Genomic DNA, 19,196 nt, shown 5'->3' on the forward strand with positions numbered 1-19,196 from the left:
TTCTTGAACTTTTGAGCTCTTGGACTTTTGGATTATTGGACACCGTCAGATAATTAGTCTAAGATCTTATCTTAAGACTCAAGAATTTTTAGAATTTAGGACTCTGACTTCGACCAGGGACTGTTGAACTTTTAAATTCTTGGATTTCTGGATTATTGAACCCTTGAACTCGAGGACTCTGGGACTTTCAGACTCATGAATTCTGGAAATTTTCTACTAAGACTTCTAACCCTTTGGACTCTTGAACCCTTAGATTTTGGGACTTGGCCTCCTGAACTGTTGGACTTATGAACTTTTGGACTCCAGAACTCTCAGACTATTGAACTCCTTCAGTCGGGGACTCTTAGATTCTCGGACTTCTAGACTCTGGAATTATACGGGAATCTTGAGCTCTTAGACTTAGTCTCCAGGACTTTTGAGCTCTTGAACTCCTAGACTTGTCGATTTGTGCACCCTTGAACTGTCAAACTCAAGAACTTCTGAATTTTTTGATTCTTGAACTCTTGGAATTTTTTACTTCAACTGTAAGACTTTTTGATACTTGGACTCTAAGTCTTTGGAACTCGGAAGCTCTTAGTCTCTTGAACTACTGGACTTGAAGCTTAAGACTTTTGGATCCTAAGACTTGGGCACTTGGACTCTCGAACTGTTGGACTTTTGAACTCTTGGACTCTAAAACTCTCAGACTATTGAACTCCTTCAGTCGGGGATTCTTAAATTATGGAGCTCCTGGACTCTGGAATTATGGAAATCTTGAACTCTTGGAGCCAGTGTCTAGGACTTCTGAACCTATGAGCTCTTAGACTTTTGGACTCTTGAGCTCTTGAATTTTAGAACTGTTTAAGTTTTGGTCTCATGAACTGTTGGAGTTTTCTACTTCGACTCTTATACTTGGAGACTCCGGATCTCTTGGCCTCTTGAGCTGTTGGACTCATTGTTGTTCTCTGGAGCTCTTGAACTTTAAGACTCACGTACTCTTGGAACTTTTAGACTATTAAATTTCTGGACTGTTGGATGCTTCGATACCCTCAACGCATGAGCTCAAACACTTTGATTATTGGACTCCTGGACTCTACAATCATTGAAATCATGGACTTTTTGACTTAGACTATTGTACTTAGAAACTCTTGAACTTTTGAACTGTTGGACGTTTGGATTATCGAACTCTTGACTCATCAGCTCTGAACTTTTGAACTTCTAGACTCAAGCACCCTTGGAGTTTTCTACTAAGAGTCTTAGACTTTTGGATTGCTGGATTCATAGACTGTTGATTTGGAGCTCTTGGTATCTTGAATTACAGGACTCAGTGACTGTTGGACTCTTTAGTTATCGAGCTCTAGAACTCTTGAGCTTTTGAGCTCACGGACTTTCAGATTATTGGACTCATGAATGCTTGGACTTTTGGATTCCTGAACTCTTAGATTCTTGGATACCCTCATTTTAAGGGTCCAATCTCATAGATCCATGAACTCCTGGACTCTAGAATTATTGGAATTTTCAACTCTTTGACTTAGACTTTTTGACTTATAAACTCTTGAACTGTTGGAATTTTATGCTTTGGACTGCAAAACTCTCAGACTATTGAACTCCTTCAGTCGTAGAATCTTAAATTATTGGGCTCCTGGACTTTTAGACTCTTGAACGCTTATGTTTTAGAGCAGTTTAAGTTTTGGTCTCATGAACTGTTGGAATTTTCTACTTCGACACTTACACTTTGCGGTTCCGGAGCTTTGGTCTGTTGAGCTGTTGGACTCATTGGCTCTTAAACTATTTAATTATTGTTCTCTGAAGCACTTGGAGCTCTTGAACTTTTAGACGCTTAAACTTTTGGACTATTGGATTGTTGGACTTTTCGATTCTTGAACTTTTCGATTCTTGGACTCTTAGATTCTTGGAAACCCTCAGCCCATGAGCCCAAATTTGAGATTCATGAATTTTATAGACTTTTGGTCTGGAGCTCTTGATCTCTTGAACTATAGGACTCAGCGACTGTTGGACTCTTTAATCATCGAGCTCTGGAATTCTTGAGTTTTTGAGCTCTTGGACTATTAGATCATTGGACTTATGATATCTTGAACTTTTATATTCTTGAATTCTCAGATTCTTGGACACCCTTAGTTTATGGGTCCGAACTCTTCGATTCTTGAACTCCAGGACTCTAGAATTTTTGGAATTTTGAACCCTTTGACTTAGACTTTTGGACTATTGAACTCTTGAGCTCTCAAACCCTTGAACTCATGACTTTGGAACTTCTAGACTCAAGTACTCCTGGAGTTTTATGCTAAGAGCCTTAGACTTTTGGATGCTTGGATTCATAGACTTTTGATCTTGAACTTATAGACACTTGAACTTTTTGACTATTGGATTCCTGGACTTTTAGATTCTTGGACACCCTCAGCCCATGAGCCCAAACTCTTAGATTCTTCAATTCTAGACTCTAGAATTATTGAAATTTTGAACTCTTTGACCTAGAATTTTGGAATATTGAACTCTTGAACTTTCGAACTCTTGGACTTTTGGACTATTGAACTCATGAGCTCTTGAATCCTTGAACTAATCGACTGTAGAACATATGGACTCAAGAATTTTCTGCTCAGAGTCTTAGAATTTTGAATTCTTGGATTCTAAGACTTTTGATGTGGAACTCTTAAACTTTTGGCCTATTGGATTCCTGGACTGTTAGATTTTTGGACTCCTGGCCTCTAGAGTCATTGGAGTATTGGACTCTTTGTATTTGTGGATTCTTAGTCTTTAGATCTGGAACTCTTGGGCGTTTGAATTATAGGACTCAGCGACTGTTGGACTTTAATCATCGAGCTCTAGAACTCTTGACCTTTTGAGCTCTTGGACTTTTAGGTTCATGGACTCATGAATTCTTGGACCATTGGATTCTTGAACTCTTAGGTTCTTGAGCTCCTGGACTGTAGAATTATTGGAACTTTGGATTCTTTGACATAGACATTTGAACTGTTAAACTCTTGTATTTTTAAACTTTTAGACTTTAGAACTATTGGAATCTTGAACCGTTAAACTCATCGACTCTAGAACTTTTGGACTCATGAACTCTTGGAATTTTCTACTTAGACTCTTAGACTTTGGGGTACCGGAGCTCTTAATCTCTTGAACTGTTGGACTCATTGGCTTTTAAACTTCTTGATTATTGAGATCTGGAACTCTTGGAGCTCTTGAACTTTTAGACACTTGAACTTTTGGACTATTAGATTCTTGGACTTTTCGATTCTTGGACTTTACGATTCTTGGACTCTTAGATTTTTGGAAACCCTCAACCCATGATTCCAAACTCTTAGATTCTTGGGCTTCTGGACTTTACAATAATTGGAAACTCTGAACTTTTGAATTTTTAGATTCAAGTACTCTTGAAATTTGCTGCTCAGAACCTTAGACGTGTTAATTCTTGGATTCTTAGACTTTTGATCTGGAGCTTCCGGTCTCTTGAACTATAGGACTCAGCAACTGTTGGACTCTTCAATTATCGAGCTCTGGAACTCTTGAGCTTTTGAGCTCTTGGACTCATGAATTCTTGGACTCTAAGATTCTTGAACTCTTAGATTCTTGGATACCCTCATTTTATGGGTCCAATCTCTTAGATTCATGAACTCTAGAATTATTGAAATTTTGAACTCTTTGACCTAGAATTTTGGACTATTGAACTCTTGACTTTTTGAACTCTTGGACTTTTGGACTATTGAACTCATGAGCTCTTGAATTCTTTAACTAATCGACTATAGAACATATGAACTCAAGCAACTCAAGATTTTTCTGCTCAGAGCCTTAGACTTTTGAATTCTTGGATTCTTAGACTTTTGATCTGGAGCTTCTGGTCTCTTGAACTATAGGGCTCAGCGACTGTTGGACTCTTCAATCATCGAGCTCTGGAACTCTTGAGCTATTGAGCTCTTGGTCTTTCAGATTCATGGACTCATGATATCTTGGACTTTTGTATTCTTGACCTCTCAGATTCTTGGACACCCTTGGTTTATGGGTCCAAACTCTTCAATTCTTGAACTTCAGGACTCGAGACTTAATGGAATTTTGGAATCTTTGAATCTTTGAACTGTTGATCTCTTAAATTTTCTAACCTTTGGACTTTACACTCTTGAACCTTTAAACACGTTGATTCTAGAACTTTGGGACCCATGAACTCTTGGAGTGTTTTAGTTAGACTCCTAGACTTTTGAATTCTTGGACTTTGGAACTCTTGGTCTCTTAAACTTGTGGATTCATTGACTAGTGTACTCTTGGATAGAGCTCAAGGACTTCTGAATATTTGACCTCGACAAGAATACTTGAAAGTTTCGACATAGACTCCAGGATTTTTGAACTTTTCGTCTCTTACACATATTCATTCTAGGACTTGTACATTCTTGGACTCCTTGAATTCTGAACTTTAAAAATGCTTGAATTTTGAACTTTCAGACAACATTTCGTTGGCGACACACCAAAAATAATATCCAATGAATGATGCAGATTATATTCGTATTGTAGATTACACACCAGCAAAAAAAAAGAAGAAGGAAAAAATCTATTCATCCGTTTCAAATTAATTCGAATGGAATGAAGCGCCATTCAAACAACCGATCAACTACCCTCCAGCAGCCGGGACTGGTTCAATATCCTGGCCGGCGGATAAATTTCCCTGCTGACTCCATCCGAAAGTAGCTAAAATACTAAAATTCGATTCAAATAGTTTGACACTTTCTATTGAATTTCGTTTTTTTTTTTCAGAGCGCGCGAGTGGGCAAGAAAAAAACGCCGTCGATCCGAACTTTCCTCGTGAGACCGGCGGCAAAACCGGGAAGGAGAACGACGGGAGATCGCAGTATAAGAAAACATTTCAGCACAGCCCGTTTGAATGGAAAGAAAATCGCTTCGGAAAATATTGGTTGCCGCGGGAAGGACCGGGACCGAAAATAGTGTCGCTCTAGGGAAAGCTAGAAATGGAGTTATCCCATTAGATCGAGATCCTCCGCACCCTCACTCTTCCACGACCAGATGCCGCAAAGTTACGAGTTACGAATGACGACGGTGAAAATGAAAGAGAGAGAACCATAGAAAATAGAAAAAAAATCTACTCTGGAATGTTGAAAGTTTCGGTCAAACAAACAAATTGCTGTCAATCGGAAACAATTGGAAGTGGTCCAAGGGATTGGGCATCGGTTCCGAACAGTGAAAAACTTTGGTCCGTCCGTCCGTCTAGATGAATTAATTTCACTAATGGAACGCTTGAAAGGGTCGTGGTTCCGCACTTAGTGAGCTTTTTGTTCGTTTTTTTTTTCTTCGTCTTCAAATGTCAGCTTCATTTGATTGAACCGAACAAATCTAATCTAAATTTGAGAGATTGATGTGAGATAAAGGCAAATTAATGGTAATTAAAGGGGAACTTTGAACGAGACACAATTGAAATTTTAATTGAACTGAAATAAGATCAACATTTAATGAAAGCCAAGTCGTATTATTTCAAAACAGACGAGACCGAAGTCAGTCATTCAGTCTGTTGGAAACATCAATCTTAGTTAATTTTAAACCAAGCAATCAACAAATGGAAAACAACCGATGCCAGAAGATGGTCACTGACCACACAATGATCCGTTATCCCTTCGGTGCGGTTCCCAGCTTCCATTTCAGCCGGACACAAACGGAAAACATAGATTGCTGCCTAAACAGTCGTATCAAAAATGTTACCGACCCATTAGGATTTATTTCTTAGAAGCTCAATATTTACTATGTATTTTGCATACCCCCCCCCAACGCCCCTCCCTAAAACGTTCTCTCACATATTCTTAATGGCCTAGACAATATACTGTCGTTCTTCCTTCGTTTTCCATTCCGTCGTCGATGGAGCAACCGACGGAGTACGACGCTCGAGTTCTCGGTGTCCATTGGAATTCATACCGGGCAATTATTTATGCATTGGGTGGTGAACCGAGTCTCCCGGAAAACCACCACCAGACCAGCTGACCCACTTGCAACTACGAACTACGTATCCATACTATTTTGGAACCGAAAACAGAACCGAACCGTTGGAAAAGATATTCAACAAATGTCACTCTATTATTTACAGTGCCATCCTTCCGGTTCGGTACCGTTTGCCGGTGGGTTGGCTCGAAAATGACTTTAAAAAGCATTCACTCGTCGTCGTCTTCTGCTGCTCCGAGGCCGATTGTGTGCTATTTCCACTTGACACCTGCAGCAGTCATACCTCAACCGAACAGGATGCTTCCTTTGCCAAACTGTTGGCTTGCACCATCGACTTGAGACCAGCGAATGCAGGATGATAAGTGTAATAAGTTTGCTTGAACTTTTAGCGTTATTTGCTTAAAATTAAATGTTAATCTCTTCGCACTGCAGATGAGTTTCCACCAGGTAGCAATTTTGAGCCTTATTTTGTTTGTTCGTACATCATGGATATGGGGTTTAATCTGACGAAAAAAAATTCCCGTTAATTTAATTAGCTATAATTTTCATTGATTTGAGCTTGAGCTGAATTCGAATTGATTAATACAATGAGAATATCACAACTCAAAATTTCAATCAAAACAAGGTGAATGCGTAATGTCAGAGACATAACCGGACTGACGAAAATCGTCTCGCCTCAGTCATTCTTTGCCCAATTGCACAGCCGTTTGGCGTCGATTTTTTACCATGGAAACTTTTTTATTCTTCAGTACAATCTCCATCTAGAACGATACACTTGACCCCCTGGTCCTTCAACATTTTGATGTCTTTTGAAAAAAAAAAAGATTCGTTAAGACCTTCAAAATAGGCTTCCGTTTCTGCAATGACATTCGACGAAAATTTCTTCACCTGGAAAAACCCTGGAGTCGCTGGGGGCCAGTTCTGGAGAATATGGGGGATGGTGCAAATCCTTCAATTTCACCATTGCTTTTATGCACAAATGCGCTGGTGCGTCTTTTTCCATAGTTTGATGAAAACTAGAACTCGCCTGACACGATCAGCTGTTATTCAAACACCAGTGGATAGATTGTCATGAAATTTGGTATTGGTCTTTTCTGTGAGAGACCCGGGACTTTTCATTCCATGTAGTATAGCTTCGACGAATTGTATATTCTTTATCAATCAAAACGAGACGAACGGGTAATGTCAGAGACAAAAGACCAATACCAATCGTTTTAATGAACTGGTCAACACTACAGGAATGCGAACAAACCAAAACAAATTTCAGTAGTATGAAAATTTATAACCAATTCTTAGTGGAACGAAAATTAACGGTCCCTTAAAGAACTGTTTTCCTAGAATGCAAAATCTCCACTGAATATTTTGGGACGTAATTGTCATTCATCTAGTGTAAATTCTCAACTCCGGGTCGACTTCGTTTCTGAGAAACAACAACATTTCGGAATAACTCGCATTATCTTCGGGACATTCTATCCGTTAACTTCAGTCGCCAGGCTCAGAATCCAGGTTCCAATTATAGGAGTAGAATTTTGGTTCAGATTCCAAAATCTAGGTTCAAATGTCATGGCTAGAGTCAAGGTCAAGAATCCTAATCCAATTAGAATCCGGAATAATAAAATACATTAATACAAGGGCAATTCAATGTTCTTCGAGGAAAAAATATCAATACAAATCAATTCTCTTCGTTTCTAATGGCTATTAACACTTTCTTCTTGATTCCTTCCAACAAACGCTGCACACCTCCGGAGTCAACTTTCTTTACACTTTTCTTCAACAATTTGGACTTCTCAGCCACGTCCCGAACCGTATTTTTCGTTTTTCTAAGGCTTCCTCTTCATAATTGCGGGCAGTTTATGTTTCCATCGATGAAATCTACGTTGCTATCGCGGTACCTCTGGGTGAATTCCCGTGTGTAGTGGCAACTAGCCAAATCTACCCAATACTTCACGGGATCTTTATGGGCTTCGATGAAAGGTAGTACGCGGTTTTTGAGACATTCTTCCTTGTGCAGCTTCGGGTCCATCGTCTTATTCATCATGAACACTTTGGTCTTTGCTCCGCTGCTGAATATCCCTTGCCAAATTATCAGTTTTTTGGCAATTTTGACCATCCTTCGCAGAAACATCTCCCCGTGCCGTCGCCATGTAGAACTTATCGGACAGCAAGCTGTCCGAAATCCATGTTGACGTAGGTTTTATCCTCGATGAGCAGACATACGCTCTTATTCTGAATAACGTCGTATCGATTTTACGATCGTATTTCATTTGTATTCCTAATAACGCTAGGAAAATCAAAGGTAGCCACATTCGATCGAAAAATCAATACGTCGTTACTCAGAATAAGGGTGATTCTTTGATACTTCATCAACACCTGCTGGTACAATTTCCGAGCTAGAGTTTTGGTGATGAAACTTTGCCTCAACGTTCTGTTCTGTTCTAAAAACCAAACGAATATTATGGACGACGTAAAACTCATCATGCCTTGATTTGCTGGTCGATCTAACAACATATAAAATGCCTACCTGGGTTCGATTCCCGAAGCAGACAGTTTTTCTGTCCCGAAGATGCAAATGACAACGAGGTCAAAGGTTTCTAACATTTAAACAAACAAAAATAGAGAGTCTGACACGAAATTTAAATGTTAAATGAAGTCTTGAGTCTACACTGAAGTCTGTTTTTACCTGGTCTGAGTACCGCGTAATAAAACTGCGCAAAAAAATCCGCGCAACTTCGGAAATCCGCGTAAAAAAAATCGCGTAACTACGGAAATTCGAACTACAAAATTATAAATTTTTATTAAAGACATCGATTCCGGATTCGTGATTTGGATTGAAATTGACGATTCCTACAAGCGCGCTTTGACTCCAAATTCGGAAGCCATTTCACCGAAAAGACATTTCAGGTGAAACAGGTTTTCAGAATACAAAATTATAATACAACAATTTTCAAGAACCGAGCTACGACTCCTGTAATCTGGAATCGGAAATTGTAATCGAAATTTACAGCTGAAGTCTGGAATTAGAATCATGAATTAAGGACCGAAATCAGAGATCGATCACAAAAAACTGTAATTGGAATGTAATTTCAGAGTTGCCATCCAGAACTCAATTTCTGTCAAGAATGATTTTCAACGGTAAACTTCCGGTTCTTCCTCGGATTCATTCTGCCGAATAGGTCATTTTGTTAAAATCTTTTTCGGATTATTTCACCAAGAAAAAAAAGTTTGTGAACAAGATCTTTTCGGCGAAAAGGCCATTTCACCGAAACGGTAATTTCGTCGAAAGTCATTTCAGCGAGGGCCATTTTGTCGTGATCCATATCTCCGAAACGGTAATTTTATCGAAGGCAATTTCAAAGAAGATATTTTCGTCGAAACAGTAATTTGGTTGAAGACCATTTCACCGAAACGGTAATTTGGATCAAGGCCATTTCAACGAGGGCCGTTTTATTGAAAATTATTTCACCGAAGGTCATTTCGCCGAAATTTCGCCATTTTGTCGAAATCCATTTCGCCGAAACGGCCATTTCATCGAATACTATTTCAATGAAGGTCAGTGATTTCGTCAAAACGGTAATTTCGTAGAAGACCATTTCATCGAAACGGTAATTTCAGTAAAGGGCATTTCAACGAGAGCCAATTCGCCGAAACGCTACTTCACCGAAGGTTTTTAAAATGAAGGTCATTTCGCAGAAACACTATTTCCGTCTAAGGCTATTTCACTAAAACGGTAATTTCATCGAAAGCCAATTCAGCGAGGACCATTTCAAAGAAGGTAATTTCGTCGAAGCAGTAATTCTGATCTGATCTGATGTAATCACAAATTTTTTTTTTGAAAAATAATTTCGTAATTTCGCCGAAACAGTAATTTTATCGAAGGTTATTTCAATGAAGGTAATTTCGTCGAAACAGTAATTTCGTAGAAGGACATTTCACGAAACAGTAATTTCATCGAAAGCCATTTCAACGAGGGCCATTTTGCTGAAATCCATTTCGCCGAAACGGTCATTTCGTTGATGGTTAGTTTCGTTGAAGGTAGTTTCGTCGAAGCAGCACTTCTGGTCTGATCTGATGTAATATTGAACCAATTTTTTGAAAAAAAATCGGCTTTGGAATTTCTAAGACAAAACAAGAAAACCGTGTAATTGAAAATTTGCGTAAAAAACTGTGGAATTCCGCGGTAAACAAAACCGCGTGGTATCAGAAATCCGCTTAACTTCGAAAATCCGCGTAAAAACCGAGTAAAAAAAGATCACAGTGTATTTTGATGTCAATTTCAGCAGAATCAGCTGCAAGTCGAGGTTCAAAATTCACACCTCAAGACTCCAAGTCCTGAATTCAGGTCCAGGTTCGTAGAAGACCATTTCACCGAAACAGTAATTTCAGCAAAGGCCATTCCAACGAGGGCCATTTTATTGAAAGCTATTTCACCGAAACGCAACTTCATCGAAGTTCATTTCGTCGAAGGTTATTAAAACGAGTCATTTCGCCGAAACAGTAATGTCATCGAAAGCCATTTCAGCAAGGGCCATTTTGCCGGAATCAATTTCGCCGGTCATTTCGCTGAAACAGCGATTTCGTAGACCATTTCACCGAACCGGAAATTTCGACAAAGGCTATTTCGACGTGGCCACCGAAACGCTATTTCACCGAAGGTCATTTCGTCCAAGGCTATTAAACCGAATGTCATTTCGCTGAAACAGTAATTTAGCCGAAGGTTATTTCGCCGGAACGGTAATGTCATCGAAGGCTATTTCAAAGAAGGTAATTTTGTCGAAACAGTAACTTCGTAGAAGACCATTTTACCGAAATGGCGTTTTCAGCAATGGCCGTTTTCGCCGAGGGCCATTTATTGAAAACTCATTTCGCCGAAACGCTATTTCACCGAAGGTCATTTCGTCGAAGGCTTTTAAACCGAAGGTTATTTCGCCGAAACTGTAATTTCGTCGAAGGCTGTTTCACAGAAACGGTAATTTCATCGAAAGACATTTCAGCAAGGTCATTTCGCCGAAACAGTGATATTGTAGAAGACCATTTCACCGAAACAACATAATTTTGGCTAAGGTCATTTTATTCTAATTGTGGTAATTTCGCACATTGTAAAAGTTGTTTAGGCGAAACGATTTTCGGTGGAAAACTGTTTCATTTCGGGAAAAACCTTTTTCACGATTTTTTTTCATTTCGTTAAACGTTCATTGTACCAAATTTAAACATAAGATCGTTTCAATCACTAACTTTAATTGATAACTTTTATCAAACAACGTTAAATGCACTGAAAGCAGGACCAAACTGCTTCAACTGAGCTCATTTTTGCACCGAATGACAGAGCAAACCGGTAACCGACAAACATGAGCTGCATTACGGCTGCATCGCAGTTCGGAGCCGGAAGTGCTTTCCCGTGTCCATCAGTTTCTCGTTTTGCATACCGTTGGTGAAAATTTTCCACAAGCAGTGTTCTAATTAGCCGTACAGCCCGTCGTTCTTTTTCCGTTGAGTCCTACTCGTTGAGTGTGCGTGCGAAAGTTCCTTCTAATGAGCTTCGGCCAGTCAGGACGGACCAACGGACTTGGGAACAATGAACGAGCAGGAAAATTTTGCCGGAATATTTGCTCTACTCGGAATTTGGCCCAGTCCGAGATTTGTGTGGTCGGAGAACTACTTTGTTCGTTCTTTGTTGGGCTCATCAGTAAAGTAAATTTGTACTGTGATATGTGTGTACTGTGCCACGTTCCATTACACGGGGAAAGCGTTCCGACAGGTAGTTTACGGAGGTAATTGTTGAATCGGGAATCTAATAACCTGGACACCGGGTGAAATCACTTTAGCCCAGATAAAATACGCAAATCATCCGTCAGTTTGGGCTACTAGCCGAAAGGGAAAACAACACCGTTGAGATGAGTAAGCATTCGCCGTTACAGTTCCAGCCCCGTAGCATTCGTACGGCCCCCAATCAACCGGCAACTTTCCACGCAGAGAAGTTAATCCGTCAATCATTGCCTCTATTTGTCGAGCAGAAAATGATGTTTATTCATCGAAATTGCTTTCCCGTGGAGAAGAGCCCAGGTTCGGGTACGGTTCGGGATGACACACATGATGTCCTTGTCTTGTCTGCCACCGTTCTGCTGCAGCTGCTGCTGACTGCGCGAAAAATTTTCGGTTTTCTTTTCTTCCCCCTCGAAGTTGACGTAAATGATGTTCGTGCTGGGGCTGCTGGGCTCCCTCGGGAGAAGGCTTTTTGCCAGATGGGAATGCTGTTTGCACTGAACGCACGATGCTGATGATGATGATGATGATGAATACAGTTCTATCCCCTCCTAACCATCAGGACTACTTCAGCCGTTCATGGGTTTGGTTCGTTCAGTCGGCATCGAACAAACACTCCATTCAAGCCGAAGACGGGCGGACGACAACAAAGCGTAAGCTCACAGAAAGCCCCAAAAATAGATCCAAATCCCAGCTCTAAATATACATACTAGGGCGAAGAATAGCCGTGTTCGATTGAAGCCCCGCACCCGCAACCCGGGAAGGATGAAGAGCTCTTAGCTGATCCTTGTACCATTGTGATTGATAAATGAAACAGGATACGAGTCAATTTGGCTAGGAGAACGTGCTCCGGAGTACGGGGAGAGGAGGAACTGACGGAAGTTTTTTTCTTCCCGGACGGACGATGCTTGTTTTGGGTCTGCTTTTTCTGTTCTGAGACTGTGAAAAGATTTTAGCTAGGATTCGATGTTTAACTAATCTGAAGAATGGAAACGCTTTCTGGGCATTAGAAGTGCATTTGATTGTGCACACTCGAGTCGGTGGTTCGAATGAATGACGGACATACGATTTTCTGTACGGCTTAGACGGTGTCCCAAACGTAAACAAGTGACGACTTAGACCATTACGCTCCGGCACAAGACTAATAAAGTGTTTCACAAATCTCAATAGCTTTAGGTTGTTTATGTTGAACTTCCAAGTTGCACTAACACTTTAATATAAAATAGCTAGTGCAAGGTCGTCGACGACGAAACGCTAAAATGAAAGAAAATAGATCGATAATACCAGAGTTGTAACTGAATGAATTGAATACCAATAAAAATGACATGTTTCTTTCATCAGTCGGTGTTGAACAGTCGTTCGCACCGCACGCGTATAGCTCTTGGCTCCTGGAATTTTTTTCTGGCTACCTAGAGTTTCAAGGCTTTAGTCTTTTTCAAGGCTACCTGTATCACTAACAGTCTTTTTAAAGACTAACAATTAGTCAGCCTTTCTCAAGGCTATACAAAAAGTGATATTAGAGTCACTAAGTGAAAAAAAGAGAGATATTAGAGTGACTAAGAAATTAATCATTTTCTTATTCCATCAAAAAGCAAATGATGCTATCGCAAAATTTGATTACAAGTTGATAAAATAAACACGCTCTCAAGTATCTCTACCCGGCGAGTGGTAGAGAGAAGTGGATCGATTGTTGTTTTTTTTTTGTGTAGCAAATATTACTTTCAATATTAAGTCAACACAGTAGGCATAGTGAAATTAAAACTACAACGATCGTTTACAGTGTACATGTGCGGTGCAGTTTCACGATTTTTACGGATCTTTCTGAAACTTTGCATATTTTGTGTAGTTTTTGTAGAGATGATTTAAAAAAAACTACAAAAACAGCGTTTCACAGAGAACTCAAAAATATATAATATTGTTTGCTCCAGAAGCAACTCCTGAAGCTCTACAATGCACATCGTTTAACTCGTATACTTTAAATACTATTTAAGAATAATATCTACCTATAAAAGATGAGACAACCTGCAGTTGTTTTTTTATTCCACGCTCGAAATGAACTCCGTTTACAGGAAAAGCTTCCAGAATCCAAGTTCATTGTTTATTGTTTATTATATTAGGTGTACAAATTTGCTTCCGCCGTTTTTTCCAAAATTTAAAGCTTTATTACGAAAAAGTGCTAACAGATGTATTATTCAAAGTATTGTCCGACAACTTTCTCCCATCTTTCCGGAAATGTTCGGATCCCGGCTCGAAAAAAGGATACCTCTTTTGACGCTATCCATGAAGCAATCCATTTTGCCAACTCTTCGAAGGATTGAAAATGTTAATCTGCCAGACAGTGTGCCATCGAACGGAATAGGTGGAAGTCAGAAGGGGCGACATCTGGGGAATACGGCGTGTGGGGCAAGACTTCCCATTTCAGCGTTTCCAGGTGCTTTTTGACCACTTTTGCGACGTGAGGCCGAGCATTGTCGTGTTGGAGGATGACTTTGTCATGTCGCTCTTGATACTGTGGCCGCTTTTCTTTTAGCGCGCGACTAAGGCGCATCAGTTGCGTTCAGTAGCGATCTCCTGTGATGGTTTCATCCGGTTTTAAGAGCTCGTAGTAAATCACACCGAGCTGATCCACCAAATACAAATCATAACTTCGGTTTTGCCTCCGACGAAGTAGTATGCCCGGGCTTTCCCCATGATTTTCTGCGTTTAGGATTATCGTATCGAACCCACTTCTCATCACCGGTTACGATTCGATGTAAAAACCCCTTACGATTTTGTCTTTGAAGCAGTTGCTCACATACAAACAGACGGCGCTCGATGTCCCTCGGTTTCAACTCGTACGGCACCCAGTTTCCTTCTCTCTGAATTATGCCCAGGGCCTTGAGACGTTTTGAAAAAGCTTGCTGACTCACTACCAACGATTCGGCAAGCTCTTTTGGGTTTGGCACGAATCATCATCAAGCAATGCTTCTAGTTGTTCTGAAGGTTTTTTCTCTTCCACCATCATGTTTGTCTTCGACATCGAAATCACCATTTTTAAAACGTTGAAACCACTCCCGACACGTTCTTTTACTCAGAACAGCATCACCGTAAGTTTCTGAAAGCATTCGATGCGCTTCAGCTGCATTTTGTTTTTCGAATTGTAACAGAAAAGTAAAACTTCCCGCAAATGGCGAGAATTGGGCACATAAACAGACATTTTCGAGCGTGAATAATACGAAAACAAGAACAACTGTCACTAAAACGGCGATGACAATTCGTTAGGCACTGTACACACTCACTTTAAAAGCATTATCATCTATGTATTTTAACCAGCCTCAGCCAGTACAGCCACCTATCGGAAAACGGCGGAAGCAAAGTTGTACACCTGATAGAGAAGGGAACAGCCCACTGGAGTTCGTTTAGTTGAAACTTTTTCTCCAACAGGCATAAAACCTCCTCTTCTTTTGCATCAACAGATTACAATGATCCAAATGATACGTAATAACTAAAACTACTCTAGTTACTAGAACCTATTGAGACAGATATCTGAGAAACAGCCATTACGAGAATGATAAAAGTCAAATATATTGAAACAATTATTAAATAGGCGGCACATACTAGTCAAAGGTTCGTAATAACCTTAATTAGTTCTAGATGTTGGTATTCTAAAGAATGGGCGGAAGCGGAGGGTACGGCGATGAATATCTAAGTTTAATAATTGTAGAAGATCCGAACAGTCTATACGAGCTTGTAGTAAATCAGCAACAAAATGACCTTACCTTGAGATCAATCAACTTGCAACGATCTTCGTAGCTCGGAAGGTTCAATGGGTCTCTCCACGAAAGACGACTAAGTAGCGTTGAATGTCTCGAATGGTGCCCAAATGACAGTAAAGAGCTTTTAGACAATAAATATCGTCAAAGTTTTTAGAAATACGAAAAATGAAACCAAATAGCCTTGAAGCATTAGAAATAATGAATTCTCTGTGCTTCTTGAAAGCCAATTTATAATATAATTAAACTCCTAGATCCATGGCTGACGATTTTCGATCTTAAACTGTATTTGAGATATTATAATCGAAGCTCACGTTTGCGACTGAAGGAGATAACGGATTGTCCGATTTAATTTGCAAAAATTTGCATTCTATCGAGAAATTCTATTTAAATCATTTAGATAAATTAGGAAGAGGAACGGTCCGAGATGACTACCCTGTGGGACACCAGAGCTGACGGTGAAAGGTCCAAAAATCAAGTTCAAATTTCAGAAAAATCCAAAACACAAGTTTAAATTTCAGGTCAAAATTCTTTTTCCTTTTGAAATTTTGATTCAAGCATTGAGATACAACCTCTAATGACCAACCACCTCCAGCACGGAAAATGCTTCCAAATGAGGTAGAAAAAAAAAATGAAAATTACAGCTGATCAATTTCTAATCAGCAAGAAACAAAGCTTCGCAATTACCATATCTAAAGACCCGAAGCCGAAGATCAATCGATTGTCAATCACCGTCATTAATGGCGGAATTTCAACTCGCAATCCGGAAAGAAGCCTTTTGTGGCTCGTAACTCGCAGATCGTCGCCATCGGCAGCACGAAGAAGAATAAGAAAAAAAAAAACACAGAAAACCCGGAAGCTTTCCCACACTTCCTCTAACAGGAAAATTAATGCTTTTCATTCGCACGGTTGATTACGCAGGCAGACAGACAGTCAGCCAGGCAGCGATTCGAGGCGAAAAACTGAAGAAGACGGAAGATCCGCTGGAATGACAACGAAATGGAATGGAATAGAAGGGGGTTTGAAAAAAGAATTCATTCCATTCCGGATTGCGAATCATCGACGGGTCGGGTCGGGTCTCTCTATCTCACTCCCATCAAGACTGAACGACGTGGCCACGTTTCAGATGGATCTCTCGGTTCGAGATTCGATTCAAAAACCGAACACCGCGGATAATGAGCGATTGCTCGTTCCGGTGGAAGAAATCAACTTTCCAGTTCACCAAGAAATTAATCGCTTCGGCAGATCCCCGGGACTTCGATTTCGCTCGAAGCGAAGTTCTGCTAGGATTCCGGTGGTGAAGTTAAAAATTTAAAACTATGTCGACGGCGATTTGATAAGATCTTAATAGAAAATATTCCGGGGGACACCGGGGCAAATGTCAACCGTTCATTATGTGTTCGGGATTCCGGCAGTGGATCGCTATTTCATCATACGAATTTGAAATCGTGTTTGCCGACAGAATAAGAAGAAGAAAAAGTGAGTGTTTGGAGAGGCTGCACTCGAGAAAGTGAAAGCTTCTTTCTTCGCACTTTTCCAGCAAGCAACACAAAAGATCCTTATTTCAGTGACGAAACTAATGGGTTTCCACTTTTCGACACCAAACCAAACCAAGGATTGGGAAACGAACGATTTAGGATTGTTGTTTAGTTGAGTACAACGGCAGCGACTCTTTTTTTTGCGAGTGAGATACTTCGGCACATACACTGAAGAGGCACGTGTTTGTTTGCAAACACATGATTGTCAGATAAAAGGATCCCCCCCCCTTCCCCACGCGGGTTTTGTTGTTTGAGCACGGAATGAAAGTCGGTTGCTGCTGCACGAGTGAATAGATTTACGGATTTCAACCGGGAGAGCATCAGAAGAAGAACCAAGAGGATGTCGAATTGGCGCACAATTCTAAAAACATCCATCATTTGTGTTTCGTTTTTTTCGTTTTCTTTATTTTCCTGTCACTTTGACGTTTCCTTTACTTTCCGTTCGAGCACCCATCGGAATCGGTTTTTTTTATTCCGAGCAAAGCAAACAAAAAAAATGTTGTTCGTTTGAGGATTAGTTTCCTGTCCGAGAATCGATTGAGTCTTGGTTGATAATTTTTTTTTCGGTAAGGTTTAAGAGTGAATAGAATGGTTATCATGATTTTGTGATAATACTGACAAGTGGGTACAAATTAAATAAAAGAGAAGGACGGTAAAACCTACAAATGGTCCCATCTGCCAATGACGGTTTATCTATATTAACTTTTCTAGCAATTCTTTTAGCGTAATTCTCTATGTTTTCTAAAATTACTTCTGATTAGACGGAAAGATGGTGGCTTGGTTACGAAATTAAACAAAGCACGCTGTGTGCAAGGTTCGTAAAGGCGGTGGTGTTTTCTTCTTTCGTAACAGCACGTAGCGGTTTTGCATTTTGTATGACAGTTTGAAAGTTTTGACTCTCATCGCCATCAAATTTCTTCATCTTTTAAGACAATGAGAGCTTTAATTTGAATCATGATTTGTGAAAATCGGTTTAATCGTTGCTGAGAAATTGAAATGAGTTTCGTTTTTTTTATAGCTTTTGTTCACTATTACCGGTGCTTTCGAGCCGGAGACCGGGGACTAGTAGTCCCAAAGTAGGTTTATATAACCACCAACTAACAAGATCTGCCAACTGGATGAGTTTTTCAGTAAGTTATTATAAAAATTTTCACATCGTTTGGCCATCGCCTGTGAAAAAATACTCAATTGAAAATTTTCCACTCATCGCGCTGTAATACCGGAACCGGGAATCGGAATTTGATCAACTTTTAGATGACTTTTTGAAGAATTTTAAAACCTTTTATTTGATTCTTAGATTGTGGAAGCCGGTTAAGAAATTTCCGAGAAAATTAAGTGCGCATTTTCTCATAGATTTGAACATATTGCCTTGTAATTTCGGAACCGAAGAGCGGATTAAGATGAAAATAATAAACAAGCTAAGGGACCATAAGACCTTTCGTTTGAATCTAAAATTATGAAAATCGGTTAAGCCATCTCGGAGAAAAGTGAGTGACAATTTTTTTCCATTTGTTTTGGTACACATCACTCTGTAATTCCGGAACCGTAAGTTGGATCAAGATAAAATCTAGGAATAATCTATGGGACCATAAAACCTTTCATTTGAATCTGAATTTGTAAAAATCGGTTCAGTCGTCTCCGATAAAAATTAGTACTCATATTTTATTTTTATTTTTTGCACATTTTACCACATAATCCTGGAACCGGAAGTCGGATCCGAGCAAAATTTCGGAATGTTGTAAGGAACCGCAAGACCTTTCATTTGAATCTAAGTTTGTGAAAATCAGTTCAGCCATTACGGAGAAATGTTGGTGCAAAAAAACGTTGCATACACAGATATTTAGCGCACTCGACGAACTGAATCGAATGGCATATGCACGGAACGACCGAAATTAGCTCTGCGCCTAATTCGTATTACTGTTTTTGAATTAGTTGATTTTAACAACAAAATTTCCAAAATAACTATAAAATTAGTTAAAATTGAGAATTTACTTTGCTGAAAAAACTCTTATTTTTAAAGAATGTGTTTAGTTGGCGAATATTCTGGACACAAACCAGCAATATTTCAATCCAACACGAAATTCTCATTGACAACTAATTTCGTTATTAAAATCAGAAAATTTGTTTCTATTTTTCTATCACCGTCATTACTGAAGGACAGCACAAAGAAAACAAAAATGAAATTGGTTCAATTAACAAGTTTATTAGC

The 19,196-nt window shown here is 39.6% G+C and overlaps 2 protein-coding genes across 8 annotated transcripts in view; one reads left to right on the top strand and one right to left on the bottom strand.

Annotated features, from left to right (window-relative positions):
* The window catches only part of LOC131432748 (parkin coregulated gene protein-like), a 51,813-nt gene extending 46,072 nt beyond the window's left edge, over nucleotides 1–5,741 (top strand). For 2 of the 3 annotated variants that reach the window (XR_009229953.1, XR_009229952.1), the window contains exons 5-6: nucleotides 4,507–4,676; nucleotides 4,747–5,741. The gene's annotated coding sequence lies outside the window, so the exon portion shown is untranslated. The remainder of the gene's footprint in view (nucleotides 1–4,506; nucleotides 4,677–4,746) is intronic. The other variant, XM_058599259.1, reaches the window with a different exon arrangement.
* The window catches only part of LOC131432715 (uncharacterized), a 368,592-nt gene that overhangs the window by 110,968 nt on the left and 238,428 nt on the right, over nucleotides 1–19,196 (bottom strand). The gene's annotated exons all lie outside the window — the stretch shown is intronic.

Source organism: Malaya genurostris, chromosome 1, assembly GCF_030247185.1.
Source record: "Malaya genurostris strain Urasoe2022 chromosome 1, Malgen_1.1, whole genome shotgun sequence".
NCBI classification, from domain to species: domain Eukaryota; kingdom Metazoa; phylum Arthropoda; class Insecta; order Diptera; family Culicidae; genus Malaya; species Malaya genurostris.